The sequence below is a fragment of the Lagenorhynchus albirostris genome, chromosome 13, assembly GCF_949774975.1.
Source record: "Lagenorhynchus albirostris chromosome 13, mLagAlb1.1, whole genome shotgun sequence".
NCBI lineage: Eukaryota > Metazoa > Chordata > Mammalia > Artiodactyla > Delphinidae > Lagenorhynchus > Lagenorhynchus albirostris.
In genome coordinates this window covers 31,326,577-31,349,865 of record NC_083107.1, presented here as the reverse complement: position 1 = coordinate 31,349,865, position 23,289 = coordinate 31,326,577, and the positions used below count along the sequence as shown (strand labels likewise).

Here is a 23,289-nt window from a genome sequence, read left to right as displayed (position 1 = left end):
GTGGTAAGTATCCAGATGTTCATTATACTATTATTTTAACTTCTGTGTGTCTGAAAAAACTTTCTTTAAAAGTCTTAGAACAAAGAAAATAAGAAAATTAAAACATGGGGGTGATTTCTTAAATACAAAAGAAAGTGATGCATAGCTCTATACTAGTTAAGTTGAAGACAAAAGAATCCTGTTAAAAATATTATTTCAATTTGACCTCATCCTTTAAAATTAAAATTTTTTTGTGTGTTTTGTAGTGCATATATTAATATGGTGGTGCATATAAATACTTTACGTCCAGTATTTATATGAATACTTGCTCAAAATTTATAAAAAAATATATACATGCTCCAAATTTCTTGTTCATGCAGTGTGCAATCAAAAACATTTGGAGACCACTTTCATGCTTAAAATTTCTCATATTTCCAGGTGAACTTTTAAACTGCTACCAACGCAGATAGAATAACCTGGTTGTGGAGCAGAGAGAAAGTAAGAAGAGTAATCAATTAGGAAGAATTTGTTAGGGGGCTTCAATCAAGATTGGGAGGGTTTTTTGGGGGTGGGCTCTCACTTAAGCATCAGAAGTTAGAATTAAGTTGAAGAGAGCATTCTAGACTGTGTTTCTCTGTCTTCAGCCACTCGCTTTGCCCCCATGGAAATTTGGGGGCATGTAACATGATCCAGATATTTCCTATGGAAGGCTCCCGAAGGCTCTGACTGCAGTACTTCCTGGAACTAAGGCTCATGGGAAGACAATACAATGATCTTCTGGGGGAAAGTAGCAAGTTGCAATGGCAAGTAGATTTATCTTCATTCTCCTAACAATGTCACTCAACCCACACATCTTACCAACGAGGAGAGTGGTTCAGTGTTGGGAGGAAGCAGGAATTGGGCAAGATTGGATGCTGCCGTACGGAAGGTTCCTGTGACCTGTGTGAGACAAGCTTGGGTGTCACACTGCTTGTCTCCATGTGGCTCTTTAGGTAACAAAATCTCCCAAGTGGCCACCAGCAGATAGACTCTTTGTTCTCTCATGTGAGTCCCAGATTGCAAGAGCCTGGACTACTGAGACTGAGGTTCTGTTCCTGGTCTAGGAAAGAAATTAGAAAATTGGAGCTGGAAGGAAGGGGATTACTTGAAGGTCAGAAGATGTCATTCCCCTTCTAAAATATCCTCAATGGATTTCCATAGCCAACGACAGCCTTTCCCAAGTGGAGCTCTGATTCTATAGGGTGTTTATAGGTGAAGCTCAGAAAGGAATACAGTGATGAAGTAAGTTTGTGAAATGCTGGATTAAAAGGGTCTCTCACTCTGAGACATGTCATAGCCTTGCATAAGGAAATTTGTTCTGTGAATCTTCAAAATTGTGTTTATAGTATTTACTGTTTATGAAACCTATGTAACCATGACTTTTTTTCTGGAGCATTCTAGAAATTCTCGAATATTCATTCACTCCTTCATTCAACAAATACTTATTGAGTAACTATAACTGAGGCAGACATTGTTCTCGGCACAATGTTCTTTCCCAAACGTAGCTTATTCTCTAGCAGGATAATGGCAAATAAGCCAGCAAAACGGAGATGATGATAGCAATGTAATAAGTGCTATAAAAATAAAAAAAAGAGATAGGGAGTGGTGAGGTGGGGACTTGTGGTGGGTGTGAGGGATGGTGGCTAATTTAGATCAGTGGTAGGAAAAGGTGTCCCTGAGGAGTGATATTTGAGTAGAGACACGAGTGAAGCAAGGCAGTGGCCACATGCAGATCTAGGAGAAGAGTATTCCCAACAGAGGTAACAAGTACAAAGGCCATGAGGCAGGAAGGAGCTTAGAGAGTTCCAGCAACATCAAGAAAACCTGAGTGCTTAGGGTAGAACGAGAAATGCTGAGAAGAGGAGTCGGCGGTCAGGAGGGATAAGAGACTTCTCCCTTTCGTAGAGGGAGGCAGGAGCCAGACCACGGAGGGCCAGCTCATGGGGATGTTCAGAGAAGAGGTGAGCATCTAGCAGACTTGGGAGGTGACAGAGTGTGAATTACAGAGGGTAAGTTTGGGGGTTGGGAAGGAGTAAGAAACCAAGTCAAGTTTGTATATGTATTGAACACATAGGTATAAGATACTAGGTGAGGAATGATCTTAGACTTGACCGAGGCAAACGGGTGCGAGGCATGGTGAGATGCATCTGATGGAAGACAATTGCAGCTAATTGCAGCCTCCAGTTACAGGGCATGGCATATGGGCAGCTGAGGCTTGTGATGTCCTGAGGAAGGGGAGAGGAAGCGTTACCAGGGCGTTCAGAACCCTTTGGGGTTTCGTTATTTTTAACTGAAGCCCCTGGGCGGTCATCCTAGGAGGGTCATGTGGGTCCAGTTTCCTTGAGGGTGAGGCCTGTGTTCTCTTTTTCTCACGCAGTTCTTAGCCCTGTGCTGTATACGTAGCTGATTTTCAGGTTTTTTCCCAGTGAATTGAATCTAGATCTTGTGGCTTTGAGAAGATGAATGCTCTAGAAGAGAAACTGGCTTACACTATAGCCAACAGAATCCAAATACGTATCAGCTGAAAGAGAAATCCATAACACAAGAAACCTTAGAAACATTTCTATAACCATCAATAACACCCGAAATATTAAAAGTTAAAAAACTTCAAATGAAAATAATGAGGACCTTGTATGCATATTAATGAAATATGTGTTAATTATACATATGTGTAAGAGATACTAAACTTAAAAATAAAACCTTATTTGGTGTTAGGTGTGTATTTGAAACTTTTCCTTTTTACGGTTATATCATTTTTATCTAATTCCATCTAACTCAAAAATGTCATTTCTTCTCTGTGGCCATCATTATGCTGAAAAAAATGAGAAACTATTGAAAATGTGACTAGTCATGCCCTTTAAGTAGTTTCTCGAATTGATGACAGGCTAGCGAATATTCCTGAACTTTTCTATAGAACTCATTAACTCCTTGTCAGACATTAGCCTAGGAAAGCATTTCTGTCTCATCATAAGGACTGGAGAATATGTATTGGTTGAAAGTAGTAAAGGTATCATCATCATTTAATTTTACTGCTGAAAGAAGCTTTAGAGTTTACTGAGAAGCAAGGTCAACTGTGGAAGACTGTTCATTATCATTTGAGACAATGATGGGATTGCTTCCTCTGTTATGACCCTGTGTATAAAGAACCATCAAAAAACACAGAGGGCTTCCCTGGTGGCGCAGTGGTTGAGGGTCCTCCTGCCGATGCAGGGGACACGGGTTCGTGCCCCGGTCCGGGAAGATCCCACATGCCACGGAGCGGCTGGGCCCATGAGCCATGGCCGCTGAGCCTGTGCGTCCGGAGCCTGTGCTCCGCAGTGGGAGAGGCCACAGCAGTGAGAGGCCCGTGTACTGCAAAAAAAACAAAAACAAAAAAAATACAGAAGAATATTTATCAGTAGCGAGGCAGTAACTTAAGCTTAAGGAAATATTAATAATATTGATGTGTAAAAATCAAACAATATGTAAATTAAGAGATGTTAAGTGAATCCTCCAAAGTTATAGAGGAAAAATTAGTAGCAGGGTTGGTTCTAGGAGGGGATGGCAGATGCTTTAGGCCTTTTTCTCATTCACTGTACATCAGTAGTTCAAGTACTCCCTTCCAGCCTACTGGGTCCTTTCTACCTTCTGAAGCTGCCTCTAGTTAGTAGTGGCGGGTTCAGGGATAAAATCGGTTCACCTGATGCCTGAACCAACTCTCTCACACCTAATCTTATAAACAAAACAAAGTGCCAGGAGGTCAGATTTTTATCTCATGCCTTGATCTTGCTTCAGGGCACTACTTTGAATGTGGACAGTTAATGACAGAATAATATGATTATCAGCCCTTCTGAAATCCATCCTCTTAGTGAACTAAGGTCTTGCTAGATTTGCTACTTAAAAAATGAGATAAAGCTATAAGGGAATATAATAGATGCCAACTTGGCATCATTCTTTCAGCGATAAAGTATTTCTAAAAGAGGCGTTTCTGACTAAAGATGCAAGGACCCTGTCATGCTAATTTCAGCCAATTTCCTGCCTCAGTATGTCTTCCTGTCTCTGTCACTGCCAGTGACTGACAGCTGGCTTAATAATTGAATTCAAGCAGTGTTTGCTTTTCTTGACCTTTACTGAGAAATGAATTTTCAAGCTCTGGACATGAGTAGAGTGCTTTAATTTGGGGAGAATAATGTGCATCGTCCCCAGCAACCCGTGGATCTGATTACCCGTCCTATTTCTACATTCCACTTCACAGCAGACTTCCAGAGGATGGCTGGTATTGTAGCCACTCTGTAATTAATTCTGAGCTTTGGCTCTCTGCACACTCATCACCCAAAAGAGGGCATGTTTGTTTCTGATTGGATGAATAAAGTCTCTAGCTGACCACTGCTCTCAAGAGCCTCCTAAACCTATATATTTTGAACCTCTAGATTTTTCATATTTTGCTAAGGTCTTTGTTCAGGCTGGTTTATATGAACGAATAGTTTTCTCAAGTTGTAACCTTGATTTTCTTACCTGTCTTCATCTTCTGTTCTTTCCTTCTTTCTTTGTTTCCCTATTGCTCTCCATTCCCCTCTACTGGGGAAGACCTGGTGGTGCAGCAGTAAAGAGCCCTCAGGCTTGAGTGAGCTTCAGGATTTCAACAGTAAAATGGATCTAATACCCATCTCGTAGGTGTGTTGAAAGGATGAGACATGACCATGTATGTAATGTGCCCAGCAAGTGCTTGACACATGCCGTGGTAGGTGCTTGATGCATGTAACTGCTGCTATTTTCTTACATATCCAAAGGCTTCTTTATGATCTTTAGTTCTCCAGCTGTGTGGGCTTTACAGGTTGCCCCCCTTCCTTTTTTTTTCTGTGCACTTTTCTCAGATCCTTCAAAGAGAATCAATTTCTTGAGAGGAAAACCCCCCTACCCCCTTTATCAGCATTGGCTTGGCTATTCCAGAACATCCTGGGATCCTTTCTTTGTCTGGTAAGTACCTACCCTGGAATTTTTCCTGTCCTCTCCTGACAGTGGAAGATGCCACCTCCAAGAACTAAGCTAGCTCTAGGAGGCAACCTCATCTGTAAATGAGAGGGTGGACTCCATCTCTAAGAACTCATCCAAACTGAGTCTAAGGACAAGTAAAGACAAACCCATAAACTTCAGAGGCCTGTAGTGGGGTAGCAGGATGTCCAGACATGTTATGTAAAGCCAAAGTGACCACATAATATACCACCCCACTGGGACATTTTTGAAAGTGAAAGGGGACACTAAAATTGTTAGAATTAAGTGATTTTTAAAATATTTATTTATTTAACAAAATATTGGTTTTATTGTATTGGCAGACGTGCGAAAGAGTTTATTCAGAACTGTTTTTCAAAACTAAAAATCTTTTAAAAAACTTGAATACATAAATGATAATAGATCAAAATTTAAAATTCCCTTATAGGTTTTCTTTAATATTAAAAAATAGCATAAGCAGTATATTTATTTTAGATAAATATTCTTGAACTTTAATCAATTTCAGGGCCATATCTTTGTCTTATTATATGACACTAGTATTTTGCTGAAGAATGTAGTTTTTTCAATACAGCCTTATTTTTACTTTTTTTTTTTAATAAAATCTCCTGTAATTTTCTTCAATATTGCTGTTATGGTTAATCAATTTGAAATTGTTTATACTTTCATCTGTCTCTTCTCCATAGAATATAATATTGTTAATGAGGAAAATATTCTATCTATACATGCTGAGGTACCCAGTAAACTTAGAGTCAATTATGCTAAATGGAGACTATTTCCAAATCTATTTTGTTTTGTATTGAAATGGAACAATATGTCAATCAAAATATTTTCAGAGGTACTTTTACTGTTATTCACAGTATCTTTCTTTTTTTGTTATTATTTATTATTTAATTTATTTTTTGAACCTCTTTTAACAATTATCAGCTATATATATTTTTTATCTTACATATTTATCTTCTCTCTTCCCTATTTTCTTTTTTTTTAACATCTTTATTGGAGTATAATTGCTTTACAATGGTGTGTTAGTTTCTGCTTTATAACAAAGTGAATCAGCTATACATATACATATATCCCCATATGTCTTCCCTCTTGCACCTCCCTCCCTCCCAGTATACTACAAAGCTACAGTAATCAAGACAGTATGGTACTGGCACAAAAAAAGAAATATAGATCAGTGAAACAGGATAGAAAGACCAGAGATAAACCCACGCACATATGGTCACCTTATTTTTGATAAAGGAAGAATAGTGAACATTTATCACCAACTTCCCTTAAAAAATGATAATTAGTACTCTTCTTTCTGTAAGTTCATTGCTACCAAGAGGTTTTTATTGCAAAATAAATTTTAGAAAGCACTACCAAACCATATTGTAAAATTTTTAAACTTCATATTTTTCTGATTCCTGAACATCCCCATAAATAGGCTGTGAGCACGCTGCCCAGGTGACCAGGTGCACCAGTGTGATAAGGCTGGTCCCCACTGCAAGTTCCCCTTCTTGCCCTCCCTCTGACCTAGTGGCATTCAATCACACCAATGAAATCCCCTCACACTTTTTGCTTATGTGCTTCACTCTGACCCCCAATACAGGCACTTGTCCACAGGTCCTCATTCTCTCTTGGCTGCCCACCTGCTTGGTTGAGTCTACTCCCTTGGCCCTCCTCCCATGCTGTCGCCTGCATGTAGTGCTGGGTTTACCTCTTCTGGGACCTGTGAGTACAGTAAATCTCTTTCACTTTCATGTGCCTCTCTATGGTGTTATTCTGTGTCTGTACGAGGCTGATCAACCAAAAAAACCATTTTAAGTAATAGAGGTATTCCTTACAACACACAAACACTAAAATAAATATATAGATCTAGATTTACACCATACCAAAAATGATGAAACTGCTGTAGCACAAGCACTGACTACTCTCTATAAACTCCAAGGCAGGACAACTCAGCCTCTGTTCCCACACACCTGTCCTATCATTTCCCATGTTTGCCAGGGGCCCTTACAGCTGGTGGCAGGGAAGCTTGGAGCATCTTGCAAGCCACAGCACATGGGCCGTGGCACAGCTGGCTGGTTTCCCAAGGAGCCAGCAGGAACAGAATTGGTGAAGACCTGAAAGAGTTAGATGACCCTCAAACCTGGCTTTACCTGTCCCTAGAGGCTTCATCTACTTACATTGCCTTCTGAGCAGACGTTTGAGTTTGTAACCCCTGATTCTAAAATGTTTTTGCCATTCAGCCTTGTTAAGGTATATTTTTGTTTATAATCCTTGGATTTCTCTAGATGATTTTTTATTTGCTTTCTTTTTTTGTGGCAATATGTTATCTAGTCTTATTTTTATTTCTTTAATTTAGTTTTTATTATTGAAATATACTTGACTTGGGTCACATGTTAATTGGATACATTTACATACTGTGATATGATTGCCATTGTAGTGAAAGTGAGCAACTTTATCACATTACATAATTATCCTTTCTTTTTTGGAGTTGGAATAGTTAAGTTATAGTCTCTTAGCAAGTTTGGTAATTATAATGCAATATGTTACACAATATTGTTCGTTGTATCTCTAAGGCTTATTTATTATTTGTTGTATCTAGATGGTCTCAAATACCTCTACTACGCATCTACTTACTTTCTCAAGGACTTCTGACAGAAGCAAACTGCTGCTCCCTTTCCTGCAGTCGAAGTAGAAAGTACAGGTGATAAATGGCAGCACAGGAACTTGGACCTCGATTTATCTGATATCAAGGCCCATGTTCTGTCCAAGACTCCATGCTGCCCCTCTTGTACCTAAGCACTGGTGAGAACACAGGAGATGGATGACCATAATAACCCCTGTTTGTTGAGAGCTGCCAGGTCTTGCAGAAAGCATTTCAGGTTCTGAAGCACTTCAAAGTTTCAAAGTGGTTGTTTTAAGCTGCTTGGTTTCGGTAATTTTTATGTAGCAATCGATAATTAATATAATTAATGTTTAATTTGATTCCTTTAACCAACTTCCTGAACTTATTCATCTTCCATTGCTGCCTAAGAAACTTACCCAGAGAGAAGAGATGATTCATGGAGAACAGTGTATTCAGGATCCCATGTGAGTTAGAATTTTCTTTTTAAATTTGTAAATGGAAATTCTCAGTCTCACATGCTTGGCTAATACGAGTCCACTCTTAAGGGATGAATTAGACATTGTTTGGCCACAAAATCAGGTTGCTGAGCCCACAAGGTTGAGGACCATAGCTGAGTGGTTGTGAACATAGGAAGTTAAAGATTGTCCTGGGAGGGGAGAGATGTACCATGTTCTTGGACTGGAAGAATCAACATTGTGAAAATGACTATACTACCCAAAGCACTCTACAGATTCAATGCAATCCCTATCAAACTACCACTGGCATTTTTCACAGAACTAGAACAAAAAATTTCACAATTTGTATGGAAACACAAAAGACCCTGAATAGCCAAAGCAATCTTGAGAAAGAAAAACGGAGCTGGAGGAATCAGGCTCCCAGACTTCAGACTATACTACAAAGCTACAGTAATCAAGACAGTATGGTACTGGCACAAAAACAGAAATATAGATCAATGGAACAGGATAGAAAGCCCAGAGATAAACCCACACATATATGGTCACCTTATCTTTGATAAAGGAGGCAAGAATATACAGTGGAGAAAAGACAGCCTCTTCAATAAGTGGTGCTGGGAAAACTGGACAGCTAAATGTAAAAGCATGAAATTAGAACACTCCCTAACACCGTACACAAAAATAAACTCAAAATGGATTAAAGACCTAAATGTAAGACCAGACACTATAAAACTCTTAGAGGAAAACATAGGCAGAACACTCTATGACATAAATCACAGCAAGATCCTTTTGGGCACACCTCCTAGAGAAATGGAAATAAAAACAAAAACAAATGGGACCTAATGAAACGTAAAAGCTTTTGCATAGCAAAGGAAACCATAAACAAGACGAAAAGACAACCCTCAGAATGGGAGAAAATATTTTCAAATGAAGCAACTGACAAAGGATTAATCTTCAAAATATACAAGCAGCTCATGCAGCTCAATATCAAAAAAACAAGCAACCCAATCCAAAAATGGGCAGAAGACCTAAATAGACATTTCTCCAAAGAAGATATACAGATTGCCAACAAACACATGAAAGAATGCTCAACATCATTAATCATCAGAGAAATGCAAATCAAAACTACAATGCGATATCATCTCACACCAGTCAGAATGGCCATCATTAAAAAATCTAGAAACAACAAATGCTGGAGAAGGTGTGGAGAAAAGGGAACCCTCTTGCACTGTTGGTGGGGTTGTAAATTGATACAGCCACTATGGAGAACAGTATGGAGGTTCTTTAAAAAGCTAAAAATAGAATTACCATACAACCCAGCAAGCCCACTACTGGGCATATACCCTGAGAAAACCATAATTCAAAAAGAGTCATGTACCAAAATGTTCATTGCAGCTCTATTTACAATAGCCAGGACATGGAAGCAACCTAGGTGTCCATCGACAGATGAATGGATAAAGATGTGACACATATATACAATGGAATATTACTCAGCCATAAAAAGAAACGAAATTGAGTTATTTGTAGTGAGATGGATGGATCTAGAGTCTGTTATACAGAGTGAAGTAAGTCAGAAAGAGAAAAACAAATACTGTATGCTAACACATATATATGGAATCTAAAAAAGAAAAAAAATGGTTATGAAGAACCTAGGGGCAAGACAGGAATAAAGGTGCAGACCTACTAGAGAATGGACTTGAGGATACAGGGAGGGGGAAGGGTAAGCTGGGACAAAGTGAGAGAGTGGCATTGACATATCTACACTACCAAATGTAAAATAGATAGCTAGTGGGAAGCAGCTGCATAGCACAGGGAGATCAGCTCGGTGCTTTGTGATGACCTAGAGGGGTGGGGTAGGGAGGGTGGGAGGGAGTGAGACGCAAGAGGGAAGAGATATATGGGGATATAGTATATGTATAACTGATTCACTTTGATATAAAGCAGAACCTAAGACACCATTGTAAAGCAATTATACTCCAATAAAGATGTTAAAAAAATAAATAAAAATAAATTAATTGCAGTTTCTAAAAAAAAGATTGCCCTGGGAAGGTATGACAGCCTTCAGACCATTCCTTCGGTGAATGCACCTGCTTTTCCACACAAAACTCCTCAACATGGGAGTAAGAGTAAGAGTTCCAAGGAGCCTAACTCTCATGGGACCCTGAATCTGCAGAACTCCGTGACTCATCTGTTCTCTGTTTTAAGTTTTAATGGAAGCTGAATGAGATTGAGGCAGTTGTGGTTAAAGGAATTGAATATTTATGGGTGTGTTAATTATTGATTATTGTATAAAAATTACCCAAAACAACAAACACTTATTATCTCTCCATTTCTATGGGTCAGAAATCTGGGCGTGGCTTAGCTGTGAGCCTCCGGGTTAGGATCTCTCACAAGACTGCAATCAAAGTGGCATAGGGGCTGTGTTTATCGCAAAGCTCAACTGGGAGAATCCACTTCCAAACTCACTCATGTGGGGTGGCAGGCCTTAGGTCCTCACTGGCTTATTGGCCAGAGACATCAGTTCCTTGCCCCACGAGCCTCTACCCCAAAGGGCAGCTCACAACATGGCAGCTTCCTGGCTCTAGATCACATGAGAGAGCAACAGAATGTGCCTAATATGGAATCACAGCCTTTTTTAACCTAATCTCAGAAGTGACATCATCACTTTTGCCATGTTATATTTATTAGATGTGAGACATTAGAACTAGCCCATGCTCAAGCAGAAGGGATTACATATGTCATGAACATTAGGAAGTAAGGGTCATTGGGGGTCACTTTAGAAGCTGCCTACCACAACCCTCCTTGTTCTTTTTGAAAACTGTCATGGCTATTCTTGCAGATGAACTTTAGAATCAGTTTGTCAAATTCAAAAAGAAATTCTATTCTAATTTTTAATGGGAATGCACAAAATCTATAATTTAATTGGAGGGTGCATATTTAGAAAATTCAATCTCATCCAGGAATATACCAGCCCTTCCATCTCTTCGGTTCTTCTTCTATATCTTTAGTATTACAGTCTTTAAAATAATGCCTTGCGTATTTCTTGCCACTTTTATTTCTGAGTACTTCATAATTATTTTTGCCTTTCTGAATGGAGTATATTTTTCCTCTGCATTTTCTAATTGGTTACGGCTATTGCTATGAATAAGAAAACAACCCAAGTTTCCTGTGTTGATCTTTTATCAGACCAACTTAATGAACAGTCTTAATAGTTTCAGTATTTATTATAACACATTCTGAGATATTTTCTCGTTAGACAGTGATACTATCTGTGAACTAGGGTAGCTTTGTTTATTCTTTTCCAGTGTTTGCACTTCACCTATTTTTCTTGTTCCATTAAGTGTTGAATAATGGGAACTTATAGCCAGATTCCTTACCTTGTTCCTGATTTTAATGGGATTGCTTCTAAGGTTTTACCATGAGGTATGGGACTTGGTGCCGTTATAGATAAAAAAGATCATAGAGTTAGAATTTTACAAGCAAACCTTTTGTTCTCTGTCTAAATAATTGTCTAGAGGAAGAAATGAGGGAAACAAACACAATAATTCAGTCTTTTACACATAAAAATAATCACAGGGTCTTTTTTTTATAACCTAAGCATAACCTAACAGCTCTTCAAGAATTGCCTTATGGTAAGCAAGGAAGAAGGGGGTCTCATGACATCAAGTGGGGGAGATAAGACCCAAGATACTCAAAAAGGCAGATGAAAGTGGCACTTGTGTCATAATTTAGAAACTTCAAGGTCTGTATAAAGAAAGCACTGATAACACACATAGTAATTATCCAGGAGAGTATTTGGAAAGGTACCATGGCATCTTTTCCAGGAGAGTAAAACACTGAAGACCTATAAAAAGATCACAAAGTTGGTGCAGAGGAGTCAAATATTAAGTAATTCTTTGCTGAGAGGTTAACATTTAGAATATGTGACATGTAGTTTTATTGATAGTGGGTCTGTTTTTTGGGGTTTTTTCTCACACAATAGGTTTCTAGTTAAGTTTACTTTTATTCATAGCTTATAAAGAATTTTAAGAAGAAAAAATTATTTTGAATTTATTAAATTCTTTAGCCTCTGGTAAGTATATTTCGTCACAATTCACCTTTTCATGTAATAAATTACATAATAGATATTTAATGTTGAACCATGCTTGTATTCATGGAATAAATCCTGGTCATGATTCTTCTGCTGTATCCAGTTTTGCTAATATTTACTAAAAGTTTTTGATGTGTATTCATAAGGGTGATGGGTAAATATTTGGGCTGGCCAAAATGTTTGTTCGGGTTTTTGGCCAACCCAATATTTGGGGGAGATTTCCGTCATTTGTTCCTCAAAGTTCAGTAGACTTTTTGCATAAATCTGGCTTTGTTACCTTTTATAGGAGGAGACTTTAACTACTTTTTCATCTATCTATAATTACTGTGATTTCTACCTCTCGAGTCAATTTCTGTAATTTCCAAAAAATGATTCATTTCATCAAGTTTATAAAATGTTACTTTCATATTTTAAAAAATCCTGTACAACCATATTTACTTCCTCTTTTGATTGCTAAAGCTATCCTCTACCACTGATCTGTTTATTTTCTTCAGAGATTTCATGCCTTTGAAACTTTGTCGTGCTAATGGTAAATGAGGTTTATAGGTGATTTGAATGTATGTGATTGTTGTTTTTTGCTTTCCTGTTAATTTCTTTATTTTGTTTACTTTAGCTGCCTCCCTGAATCACTGACCACTAAAAAGGCAGAATAGAATAGGAAAGATGTTCTAATATCCAGACACCTGGATTCTCAGCCTGGTTCCAGAACTTACAAGCTTTGTAAGCCTAAGGCTCAACACATACCATGTCATCAACAACCCACTCCTCTCAAAGTGAGAATGATTACAATAAGGGCCAGTGGCCCAAGGTAGGGGAGTGTAAGCCATAATGATGTTTGGTCTCTGGTCTTCCCCTGGTTTAAGGAACGTAAGTATAAAAAAGCACTGTTATGAATTGAACTGTGCCCACCCCCACTTCCCCCATTCATATGTTGAAGTTCTAATTCCCAGGACCACAGAATGCAACAGAATTGGAAATAGGGTCTTTGCAGACGCAATTAGTTAAGATGAAATTATACTGCAGTAGAGTGGGCCCCTAATCGAATATGACTGGTGTCCTTATTAAAAGATTTCATGCTTATGAAAACATCTGGGCACAGAGAGAACGCATGTGAGGATGAAGAGAAAAAGTGGGGTGATGCTTCTACAATGTCACAGATTGCCAGCAAACCACCAGAAGTAGAGAGAGACACAGAACAGAATCTTCCTCACAGCTCTCAGCAGGGACCAATTTTAACTACACCTTGATCTCAGACCTTGAGCTTCCAGAACTGCAAGACAATCAATTTCTGTTTTGTAAGCCATTCAGTTCATGGTGCTTTGTTACAGGAGTTGTAGAAAACGAATACTAGATGGGCTCTAGGGGAGTATCTCTAGAACATTTCATGCTGCTCGTCTTTGTAAACCATTACAGGATGTATTGGTCAGCCTTTGCAGCAATAATGGTGCATTACTAAGTACCTCGAAGCTTAGTAGCTTAAATTCCAAACACTTATTTTTCACTTGTGGGTCTGTGGTTGTGGAGCTGCTCGATGCTGCTGGGGTGTGCTAGACTTGAGAGCATGTGGGAAAGATCCAGGTCTCTCTGTCTTCTCGTTTTGGGGACAAGACTGAAGGAGCAGCCACTGTTGTTTGCAGGTGGACAGTACGAGTTCAGAAGGTTGAGTCAAAACATGCAAGTGGATATACTGAGTATGTCCACTCACATGCCATTGGCCAAAGCAAGTCCTAAGACCAAGCCCAAAGTCAGCTGAGGAGGGGTGGGGCTAGTGGCTAGTGGAGTCAGCAAAGTACTCTACCTAGACAAGTATGAACAAATAATTACTAACAAATAATACAGTCTACTGCACAGTCCCTAAGGCCTAGAAGAAGTGTGTTTGTTTGTTTTATAAGATATATATATATAGACATATTTGTATTAATTAAAATCTGCAGAAGTTCTCTAAACCATCACTTTGTTCGATTTTCCTGAAATGCCCTCCCGACCTCTGTCTCCCCTTTTCTCCTTTCTTTCAAGACCTGCATTGCCTGGCATGGAGCTTTGCATACATCAAGCAGTCAATAAATGCTTGTTAAATTTATGGTTGAATTTAACCTTTTCTTCCTGATGTGACTTGTAAAAAAGTAGCCTTTCAAAGAACAGGCATTCAAAAAAAAATGACTGAATTGAATTGAGGACAGGAAAAAGAACAGCTCTTTGAATATAGCTGTTGATGGAGACCCAGACAACCTTGTCTGATTCAAGGATTACAAACCAGAAAACCAGAATGCCATCCTACTGCAATTTTCTAATGTCTTTAAGAGCCAATAACTTAGCCCCAATTAATTAAAATCTGTCTTTTTTATTTGGTACATTTCCTTTGAGCTTCATTCATTCTCTTACTATTTTTATTTGGTATCGTTTCTAAAAATTGCAAGAAAATCTAAACACATTTTATTCTCTTGCTAACCAGGTCTTCCAGTGTGTGAATTCCAAGCATGTGTATAGTGAAAATGCTCCTCTAGTGATTCTGATGCACAACAGATATTAAAAATCATGTTTAATAAGGTAACAGAATGAAACTTCAGGAAGCCTCTTAATCCCCCCCACCCCAAAACCTGAGAATTGGGAGGCCATGTTCAGTGCTCTTCTTCTCTAAATCAGTACTTCATTTGCCTCACAAGAATGGAAAGGACATAAATTTCAAGTTCTGGAAACATGAGGTTGAACTCTGGATCTGCCATTTACTGCCTGTGTGACTTTAGGGCATTGGCCTCTTTTTTTTTTTTTTCTTTTTCAGTGTGAAAAGGAACTAATGATAGGACCTACCTCATAGAGTTGTTGTGAGGATTAAGTGAATAGTGTATATACAGTGTTGGCACATAATAGGTGCTCAATGAACACTTGCTCCCTTCCTTGGGAAAGCATGGCATCTGGCCCCAAAGGGTGACCAGGTCATGAGGGAAGAGAAGAATGCTGTAGAAAAGCCTGGATTCTCCCCTTGGGAGTTAGTCTCCTCCATTTGCAGAAATGCATCTCAGGCGAAGACACTGTGCATAGGTAAAGTATTGACTGTGAATGCTGTTGTTTTTTGGTTTGTTTTGATTTATTTTTATTTTTTAATCTGAAAAGTCTAGTGGGCAGGGAGTATGAAACTGAATCAATAAAGGACTATAGGGATAAAAAAAAAAGATCTACTAACTACTTTTGCTGAAGCTTTTGCCTGCTGATTACTCAAATTACTGACTTTCGAACTGGGTCTCGGTCCTTCTTGCAAAGGTTCCACAGAGCAGGCCTTTGTGCCCCATGAAAATGCTGGTCTACTGGCCACGCCCTGTGACAGACCCTTACCCTGGGCTCAGTTCAGGACTTGGCATGTGTGATAGAACCTAAATGTTCATTTTCCTAGCAGTAAGGCTACAGAAAATAGAATAACCAATGGTTTAACATTTTGTTAATTTCTGCTTTATCTGGGGAGAGAGGTACTTTAAACGCTTGAACTGAATCGAATGGAATTTGGCCCATAGCCAGAGGACCTTAGTACAGTCATATCCTATCTTCTCTGAGGCAGTTACTAGAATAGGAATTAAAATATAGCTAAAGATGGAAACCCTTCTTTTTCAAAGGAGCAACAGGAGTCTGAAGACCTATGAAGATGGTGGGTATAGTGCTGGGGGCAGCAACAATACAATGTTGCACAGCAGTTGTGCAACCACCCATTGTAATAAGTTCTAAAACATTTTCAGCATCTCAAAAGAAACTCTTGTAACCATTAAGCAGTCATTCCCCATTTCCCACTACCATTCTTCTTTCTGTCCCTGTGGATACCTCTTTTGGATATTTCATAAAAATGGAATATGTGGTCTTTTGTGTCTGGCTTCTTTCACTCAACATAATGTTTTTAAGATGTCCCATGTTGCAGCATGTATTTCTCTTTCATCAAGAGAAATTCTTTCATTTCCTTTTATGGCAGAATAATATTCCATTGTAAGGATATACCACATCGTTTGTTATACTTTCATCAGTTAATGAAAATTTGTATGTTTTTGGTTACAGTGAATAATGCTGCTATGAACATTTGTGTACAAGTTAATGAATGAACATATATTTTCATTTCTCTTGGGTATATGTTGTCTGAGTTAGCCTTTGCTACAATAATGGTGCATTACTAAAATAAGGCATTTGGAATTTGATAGGGATTGCATTGAATCTGTAGACCTTTGGGGAGTATTGCCATCTTAATAATATTGTCTTCCAATCTATTAACATGGGACATCTTTCCACTTATTTAGGTGTTCTTTAATTTCTTTCAACAATGTTTTGTAGTTTTCAACGTGTAAGTATTTCACTATCTTGATTAAATTTACTCCTAAGGACTTTATCTTTTTGATGCTATTGTAAATACAGTTGTTTTCTTAATTTTATTTTGGAATTTTTTTTCTTTCTTTTTTTTTTTCTTTACTAATTGCCCTGGCTAAAACTTCTGGTACAATGTTGAACAGAAGTGTGAGAATAGACATCTCTGTCTTGTTCCTTATCTTACAGTGAAAGCTTTAGTCTTTTACCATTAAGTGTGATGTTAGTTTTTCATAGATGTCCTTTATAAGGTGGAGGAAGTTGCCTCTATTCCTAGTTTGTTGAACATTTTTATGTTGAAAGAGCATTGGATTTTGTCAGATTTTTTTCTGTATCAGTTGAGATTATCATGTGGTTTTTGCCTTTTATTCTATTAGTATGGTCTATTTTATTTGTTGATTTTCATATACTGAGTCAGTATTCCAGGGATAAATTCCACTGGGTCATGGTGTATAATCCTTTTTATATGTTGCTGGATTTGGTTTGCTTGTATTTTGTTGAGGATTTTCATGTCTATATTCATAAGGGATATTGATCTATGATTTTCCTTTCTTAAGATACCTTTGGTTTTTATATCAGAGTAATACTGTTCTTATAGAATGAGTTAGGAAGTTTTCACTACTCTTCTGTTTTTTATAAGAGTTTGAGAAGCATTTGTGTTCATTCTTCTTTAAACATCTGATAGAATTCACAGGTGAAGCCATCTGGTTCTGGGCTTTTCATTGTTGTAACTTATTGATGACTAAATCAATCTCTATACTTCTTTTAGGTCTATTCAGATTTTCTATTTCTTCTTGTGTCAGTTTTGGTAATTGTGGTTTTTAGTACTTTACATTCCTGCTTTTACTAATTTTAGTCATTTCATTCATGATTTTAGTACTTTTCTCTCTTTTTTTTCTTGGTTAGTGTAGCTAAAATTTTCTCAATTTTGCTGATCTTTTGAAATAACCAACTTTTCATTTCATTGATTCTCTGTATTTTTCTATTCTCTATTTTGTGTATTTCTATTATAATATATTTTCCTTTTTGTTGCTGTGAGTTAGTTTGCTCTTTTTTTCCAAGTCTCTTAACTTGAAAAATTAGGATATTGATTTTATTACTTTTGAAGTAGGTATTTATAGCTATAAATTTCCCTCTCTACAGTACTTTTACTGCATCCCATAAGTCTGGATATGTTGTATTAATGTTTCTTCATTTTTTTCTTTCAGCACTTTGGATGTGATATCCCTACATATTTTCTGGTGGTAAATCAGCTGTTAATATTATTGATTATTCCTTGTACATGGGTCACTTCTCTGTTGCGGTTTTCAAGATTGTCTCTTTGACTTTCAACTGTTTGATTGTAATGCAACTCTGTGTGAATCTCTTTGAATTGATTCCACTTGGAGTTTCTTGAGTTTCTTGAATGTGTAGATTAATTTTTTTTTAATTTTGAAAAATCAAATTCAGGAAGATTTTTACCATTATTTCTTTAAATGTTCTTCCATTCCCTTTCTCTCACTCCTGTCCTCTGGGAGTCCCATTTGTACATATGTTGATATACTTAATGGTGTTTCACAGGTCTCTTAGGCTCTGTTCATTTTTTTTCCTCTTTTTTTCTCAAACTGGATAACTTCAATCAACTTTCTTCAAGTCTGATGATTCTTTTCATGCCTGTTTGAATCTGCTGCTGAGCTACTCTATTGAATTTTTCATTTCAGTTATTGTACTTTTCAAATCTGGACTATTCTCTATTTGATGAGACCCTCTCTTAGTTTCTTTAGTTCTTTCTCTATGGTTTCCTTTGAACATATTTTTAAACAGCTGATTTAAAATCTTTGTCTAGTTAAGTCCAACATCTGGACTTCCTCAGGTATAGTTTCTATTGATTGCTTTTATATTTCACTGTGTATTGTTTCTTCATATCCTTTGTAATATTTTGTTGAAAACTGCACTTTTTGAATATTATGTGGGCAACTCTGGAAATCAGATTCTCCTCCCTCCCTAGGATTTGTTGTTGTTGCTGCTTGTTGTACTTTTGGTCTTTGTTTTTTAGTGACTTTCCTGAACTAATTCTGTAAAGTTTGTATTCTTTGCCATGTATGGCTACTGATGTTTCTGGTCCGTTCATTTATTGGTTACCTAATGATTTGGACAGAGATTTCCTTAAACACCTGGAACCAAAAATTCTTAGAGCTTTTGCCAACAGTCTCTCTGTGAGTGTTGAGGCATACATTTAGCATCTAGTCTGGAAGTTTACAGCTCTGTCCTAAGCTTCATGTTATCCTTATGCAGAGTCTCAAGGTCTGCCAGTAATGAGAGTGTAGGGCTTCTTGGGTCTTTCTCGAGCAGGTACACAGCTCTGGGCATGTAAATAGCCTTCTATACTCCAGGAAATATTTAGGAGCTCTTCAAAGTTCTTCATTCCTTACTCTTTCTTTTCAAGCTTCCAGGTTAGTCTGTTGTTTGCCCAGCTGTTATCCATTGCCTCAGGCAGCCGTGGCTAAAATATTTCCTTGTAATTGTTTTTGACAAATGTTCCTGGGTAGTGGCTTTAGTACTAGTTGAGTTTTGAGTCAAGTGAGATGAAGATAGCCTTTCAAGCAGTCTTCCAAAGAGTCACTAGTAGGTCAAATAATGACAATTCTTTGTGAATGGGGTTTGTTCTGTTCTCTCTGGTATTGAGAATGTGGACCATTATTTTCAAGGCTGTTACTGAGCTGGGGAGTGGGTGGTTGGACTAGGGTAAGTTAAAACACCACTAAGCTAACCATTCTAACATAGATTTAGCTGTTTTTCTTGAGTAAGTGCTCCCTGTGTTATTGCAAGCCTTTGGTTAATTTCCAGATTCCTGTCAAAACTGATTCTTACAGTTTTTGACATTTTTTTCATTGCTTTCATGGAGGGACATACTTTTTGGAGTTCCTTACTCTACCATTTTGCTGAAGTCCTAACCATACCAATACTGGACATTTGAAGATGTTATGCAGTATTTCAAGCAATTTCATATCCATTTTCTCATTTCATTCTTATAACAGAATTTGAACTCAAGAAGTAAATATGCCTTTTATAGATGAGGAATTTGAGGTGTCCTGCATGAAGCTACTCTGTCTTCCCAGCTCATCTGTCATAATTGTGATTAATCTGTTTTCATAGGTAGACCATGAACTGCAAGACAGAATAGATAATGCTATTTGTACTATTAGCATAATTCTTAGAACAAAGTACAAATTTTGGAATTAAAAAAAAGAATAATGAATAAAGTTTAACACATGAGACCTCTTTCCTGATGAATGGATTCATGAAATCCTACAGTGTTAGACCTGAAAGTGTCCTCACGGGCTATATCGGGAGGGAAACGATGGTGTAGGACTTAGTGTCTTCCCTAATGTTTCAACAAAACCAACTCCACATTAATTTTTTCTCCCCATGTTCTTTTAACAAATATTAATTGAGCTCCTGCTCTGCCCCAGGCCTTGCACTAGTAGCTAAGAACTTAGAAATTAATAAGACAAACTCCTTGTCATGAAATTTACATTTGTGAGACAAAGAATGAGTATATAATTTCTAGAATTAAATGTAAAAAAAACCCAGAAAAACAAAGAAAAGCAAAACAAGGCAGGGTAAGGTAGGAAGGGCACTGGAAAACACAGAATTATTTTAGATAGTTTTAACAGAGATGTCTTTTCTCAGACATGATATTTAGGCAAAGATATGAAGGAAACGAAGGATCAGGCCATCTGAGAATGTAGGGGCAGTGTTATAAGCAGAGGAGCAGCAAATGCCAAGACCCTGAGGTGGGAGAGAGTTCAGCCTGATCCAGAAGGAATGAGAAGGCAGGCATGGGCTGAGCAAGGGCCGAGTGCCATGTGTGAGAGAGGTGGAGATCAACCAGGTCAGCTCATGGGCTGCCTTGGTAGATTTTCTTTGAGTAAATAGTTCTATGGATAAAGAAAAAACTGAAAAATACTCAGTTTTATATTATAATTTGTGATTATTTACTTGCTCCCTTTTTTGACCTTTAAAAAAACCTGAAGTTTAGTTAATTTACAATGTTGTGTTAGTTTCAGGTACACAACAATAATATATACAATATATATTCTTTTTCAGATTCTTTACCATTATAGGTTATCACAAGATATATAGTACAGGATATCTTGTGATATACAGTAGGTCCTTGATGTTTATCTATTTTATATATAGTAGTGTGTATATGTTAGTCCCAAACTCCTAATTTATCTCTCCACCCTGCACCCCATCCTCTCTTCCATCTTTTCCTCTCTTTCTTCATTCCTTCCTTTTCTTATCTTTCTTACTTTTCTTTCTTTCTTTCTTTGTGTTACCCACCAACAAAGGGATCTGGACCATGTTCTCTTTACCTGTGATAAACACAGCACCTGGCACATAAGAATACTCAAATGATATTTTTGAATAAGTGAGGAAATTGAGACCTGAAAGGTAAAGTAGCGTTTTCAAGGCCACACAGCTTGTTAGTGGCAGAACCAGAGCTGGACCTATATTTAGTTCAGTTTCCGCTACTTTACCACATCCCTTGCACGGAATCAAAAACAGATCCAAAGAATTTTGCAATTAGCGTAGCTTGTCATTTCCTGCTACTGCCTCCAAGTATAGTCTAGTCACCCAATCACGCAGCTAAGTCATTAGCAAAAGAGTACTTGTCGTTTCATTGAGTCAGGTTAAAGCTTTCATGGTGACAGTCAGCATCAAAGATACAATGTGTTGTAAAGAACCAAAAGGCATGTTTTGGGAGGCAGGGTGGAGGGGCTGGACCATTGGTACAGTGTCCCAGGTCAGGGAAGGGTGACTTAGCTGCAAACCTTCCTTAGTGAAGGAAGAGAGAGAAAGGAAAAATAGCATCAAGAAATTGTCAAAGTAAAAATGCCACATTTACTACTTTGCAGATGCAGAGGCCAGAAAGCAGACAGAATCAGAACATACATTGTTAAAATGACCCATAATGCTTTGGAGAACAATAATGTGACTGGCCAAGGCTTGAAGCATCTCTTTCAACACCAGCACAGGAGGTCATCTGTGTCTCCACACGATGTGCGGCGAATTCGGGTAGACCCGAGCCTGAAATGGATCTGGAAAGCAAGAACGCATGTGCTAAGATTGATGGTGTCTCCACCCACCCCACAGCTCTGAATGAGTCCTACAGCAGATCCAACTGCCATCCAAGATAAAGGAAGAGATGAATTTTCATAGTAGGTGGGGCAAGCCAGAGACCGCAAGGGGACGTCACCAAATCAATAGGAATAGGAGATCTGGCCAGAAGATGGCAGTTGTTATAGTCAGGCCAGCCCAAGTCTCTAGCTATGACTGATGCTTCTAGCAGCTTAACTGTGACAGAAATAGCTTGTGTTGCTGCTGCATTTCAACCAAGAATAAATGGAGTAGTTGGAAGTAAGTAGCCTTGCCCAGACTTCCACTCGCATTGATGGCAGCATCCAATGGATTCCATGGATGGAATACGAGATGCTCAGCACACAAAGGCTGCTGTCGCTCACCTGCACCAGAAGACCCTGAAGTTTACATAACAGATCGAGGTTGTACAAACATCCCAGAGGACAACGCTGATGACTAGTTGAAACTTGCCAGCAGTGCAGACAAGCAGCAGGCCACCCACATCAAGCAGGTCTTTGAAGAACCAGAAATCTACTCAAATCTTCTTCCAGCTACAAAAGAAGCTTAAGTGCTACCACTGGAAGTTTTGGGAGATGGAGTGGGATGGGATCTCATGGCAACCACAGGACATCTTCAGGGACACGCACCAGGGTCTGAAGGGTGTGGAAGTGAAGGTGGCTGGCTTCAGTGAGAGTGTGGTCGGCTTAACAAAGGTGCGCTTTCCAGCTTCTCCCAGCAGCCACTCAGGGGTGGGGGCCGTGATCTCAAAGCCCAAGGAGATCATTTGACTAGTTGGAGCAAATTTGACAGTGTGGGAATCTCTCAAACTTGATGCCCAAAGGAATCATGTAATTTTAGAGCTTGAAGGGATCTTAGAGGTTCTTAGAGATTATGGCAAAGCCGAATCCCAGAGAAGGTAGGCAAGCTGTACACCAGCACACAGACAAGAGCAGGGTAGAAATTTGAGCCCAGCACGTTAGCCTTCCAGCCTAGTCCTGGAGCCTCTTTACCCAACAGAATGTAGAATGGAGGAATACAAAGTTGGATGCAAACGATCAACTGACATGCTGAATTGATAAAGCGAAGACTTTTGAGGACCAAGTGTTGATTGTTGACCAGTAGACAGACTCTGGGCCACTGCTAGCATTTCATTCGTCTAAAGGCACCCCTTCCTCTGGGTGGACTCAGGCCACAGGAAGGCCATCAGCTTGGCACGAGGTGTGTGGGCAGGGCTTTGGCCTCTGCATGCCTTCTTGTCTGGGTAGTTTGTGTAGGATACACCCTGGACAGTCTCATCCAGCAGCCTGGCGAATTAGGGACAAGTTACAGGGAAGCCCTTGTTGTAGGAGGATAGTGCAGGGAGTCAGGGAGCTTTAGATACTCTTTGGTATCCATAGCCCAGTTCTGTGTACTCTTGTCCAGCTAATGGGGTCAGAACTCAGGTGTGCCCCCTTGAGGCTGGAGGACTTCACACCGTTACCTGACCTGGTTCCACCAGGGTGTGTAGCTGAGTTCTGTGACTGTCACGGCTTAAACCACAAAACTGAGAGACTGTAACCAGAAGCCTCTCTTCCCCGCTGTTGCCTCCAATACCAGAATGCATCTCTCCCCTCTATTGGGTGCTTAGGGCCAGTTCTAGTTGCTTTCCTGGCTAGAGGTGGCACTGAGGC

The 23,289-nt window shown here is 38.7% G+C and overlaps 1 long non-coding RNA gene and 1 pseudogene across 1 annotated transcript; both read left to right on the top strand.

Annotated features, from left to right (window-relative positions):
• Positions 1-6,636: 6,636 nt before the first annotated feature.
• LOC132531684 (uncharacterized) lies at positions 6,637-14,508 on the top strand. The gene is made up of 3 exons (XR_009544186.1): positions 6,637-7,245; positions 7,595-7,797; positions 12,774-14,508. It is a non-coding gene; the product is annotated as an uncharacterized LOC132531684 (long non-coding RNA).
• Positions 14,509-20,341: 5,833 nt separating this feature from the next.
• On the top strand, positions 20,342-22,937 carry LOC132531257 (transmembrane and coiled-coil domains protein 1-like; annotated as a pseudogene).
• The last annotated feature ends 352 nt before the right edge of the window (positions 22,938-23,289 follow it).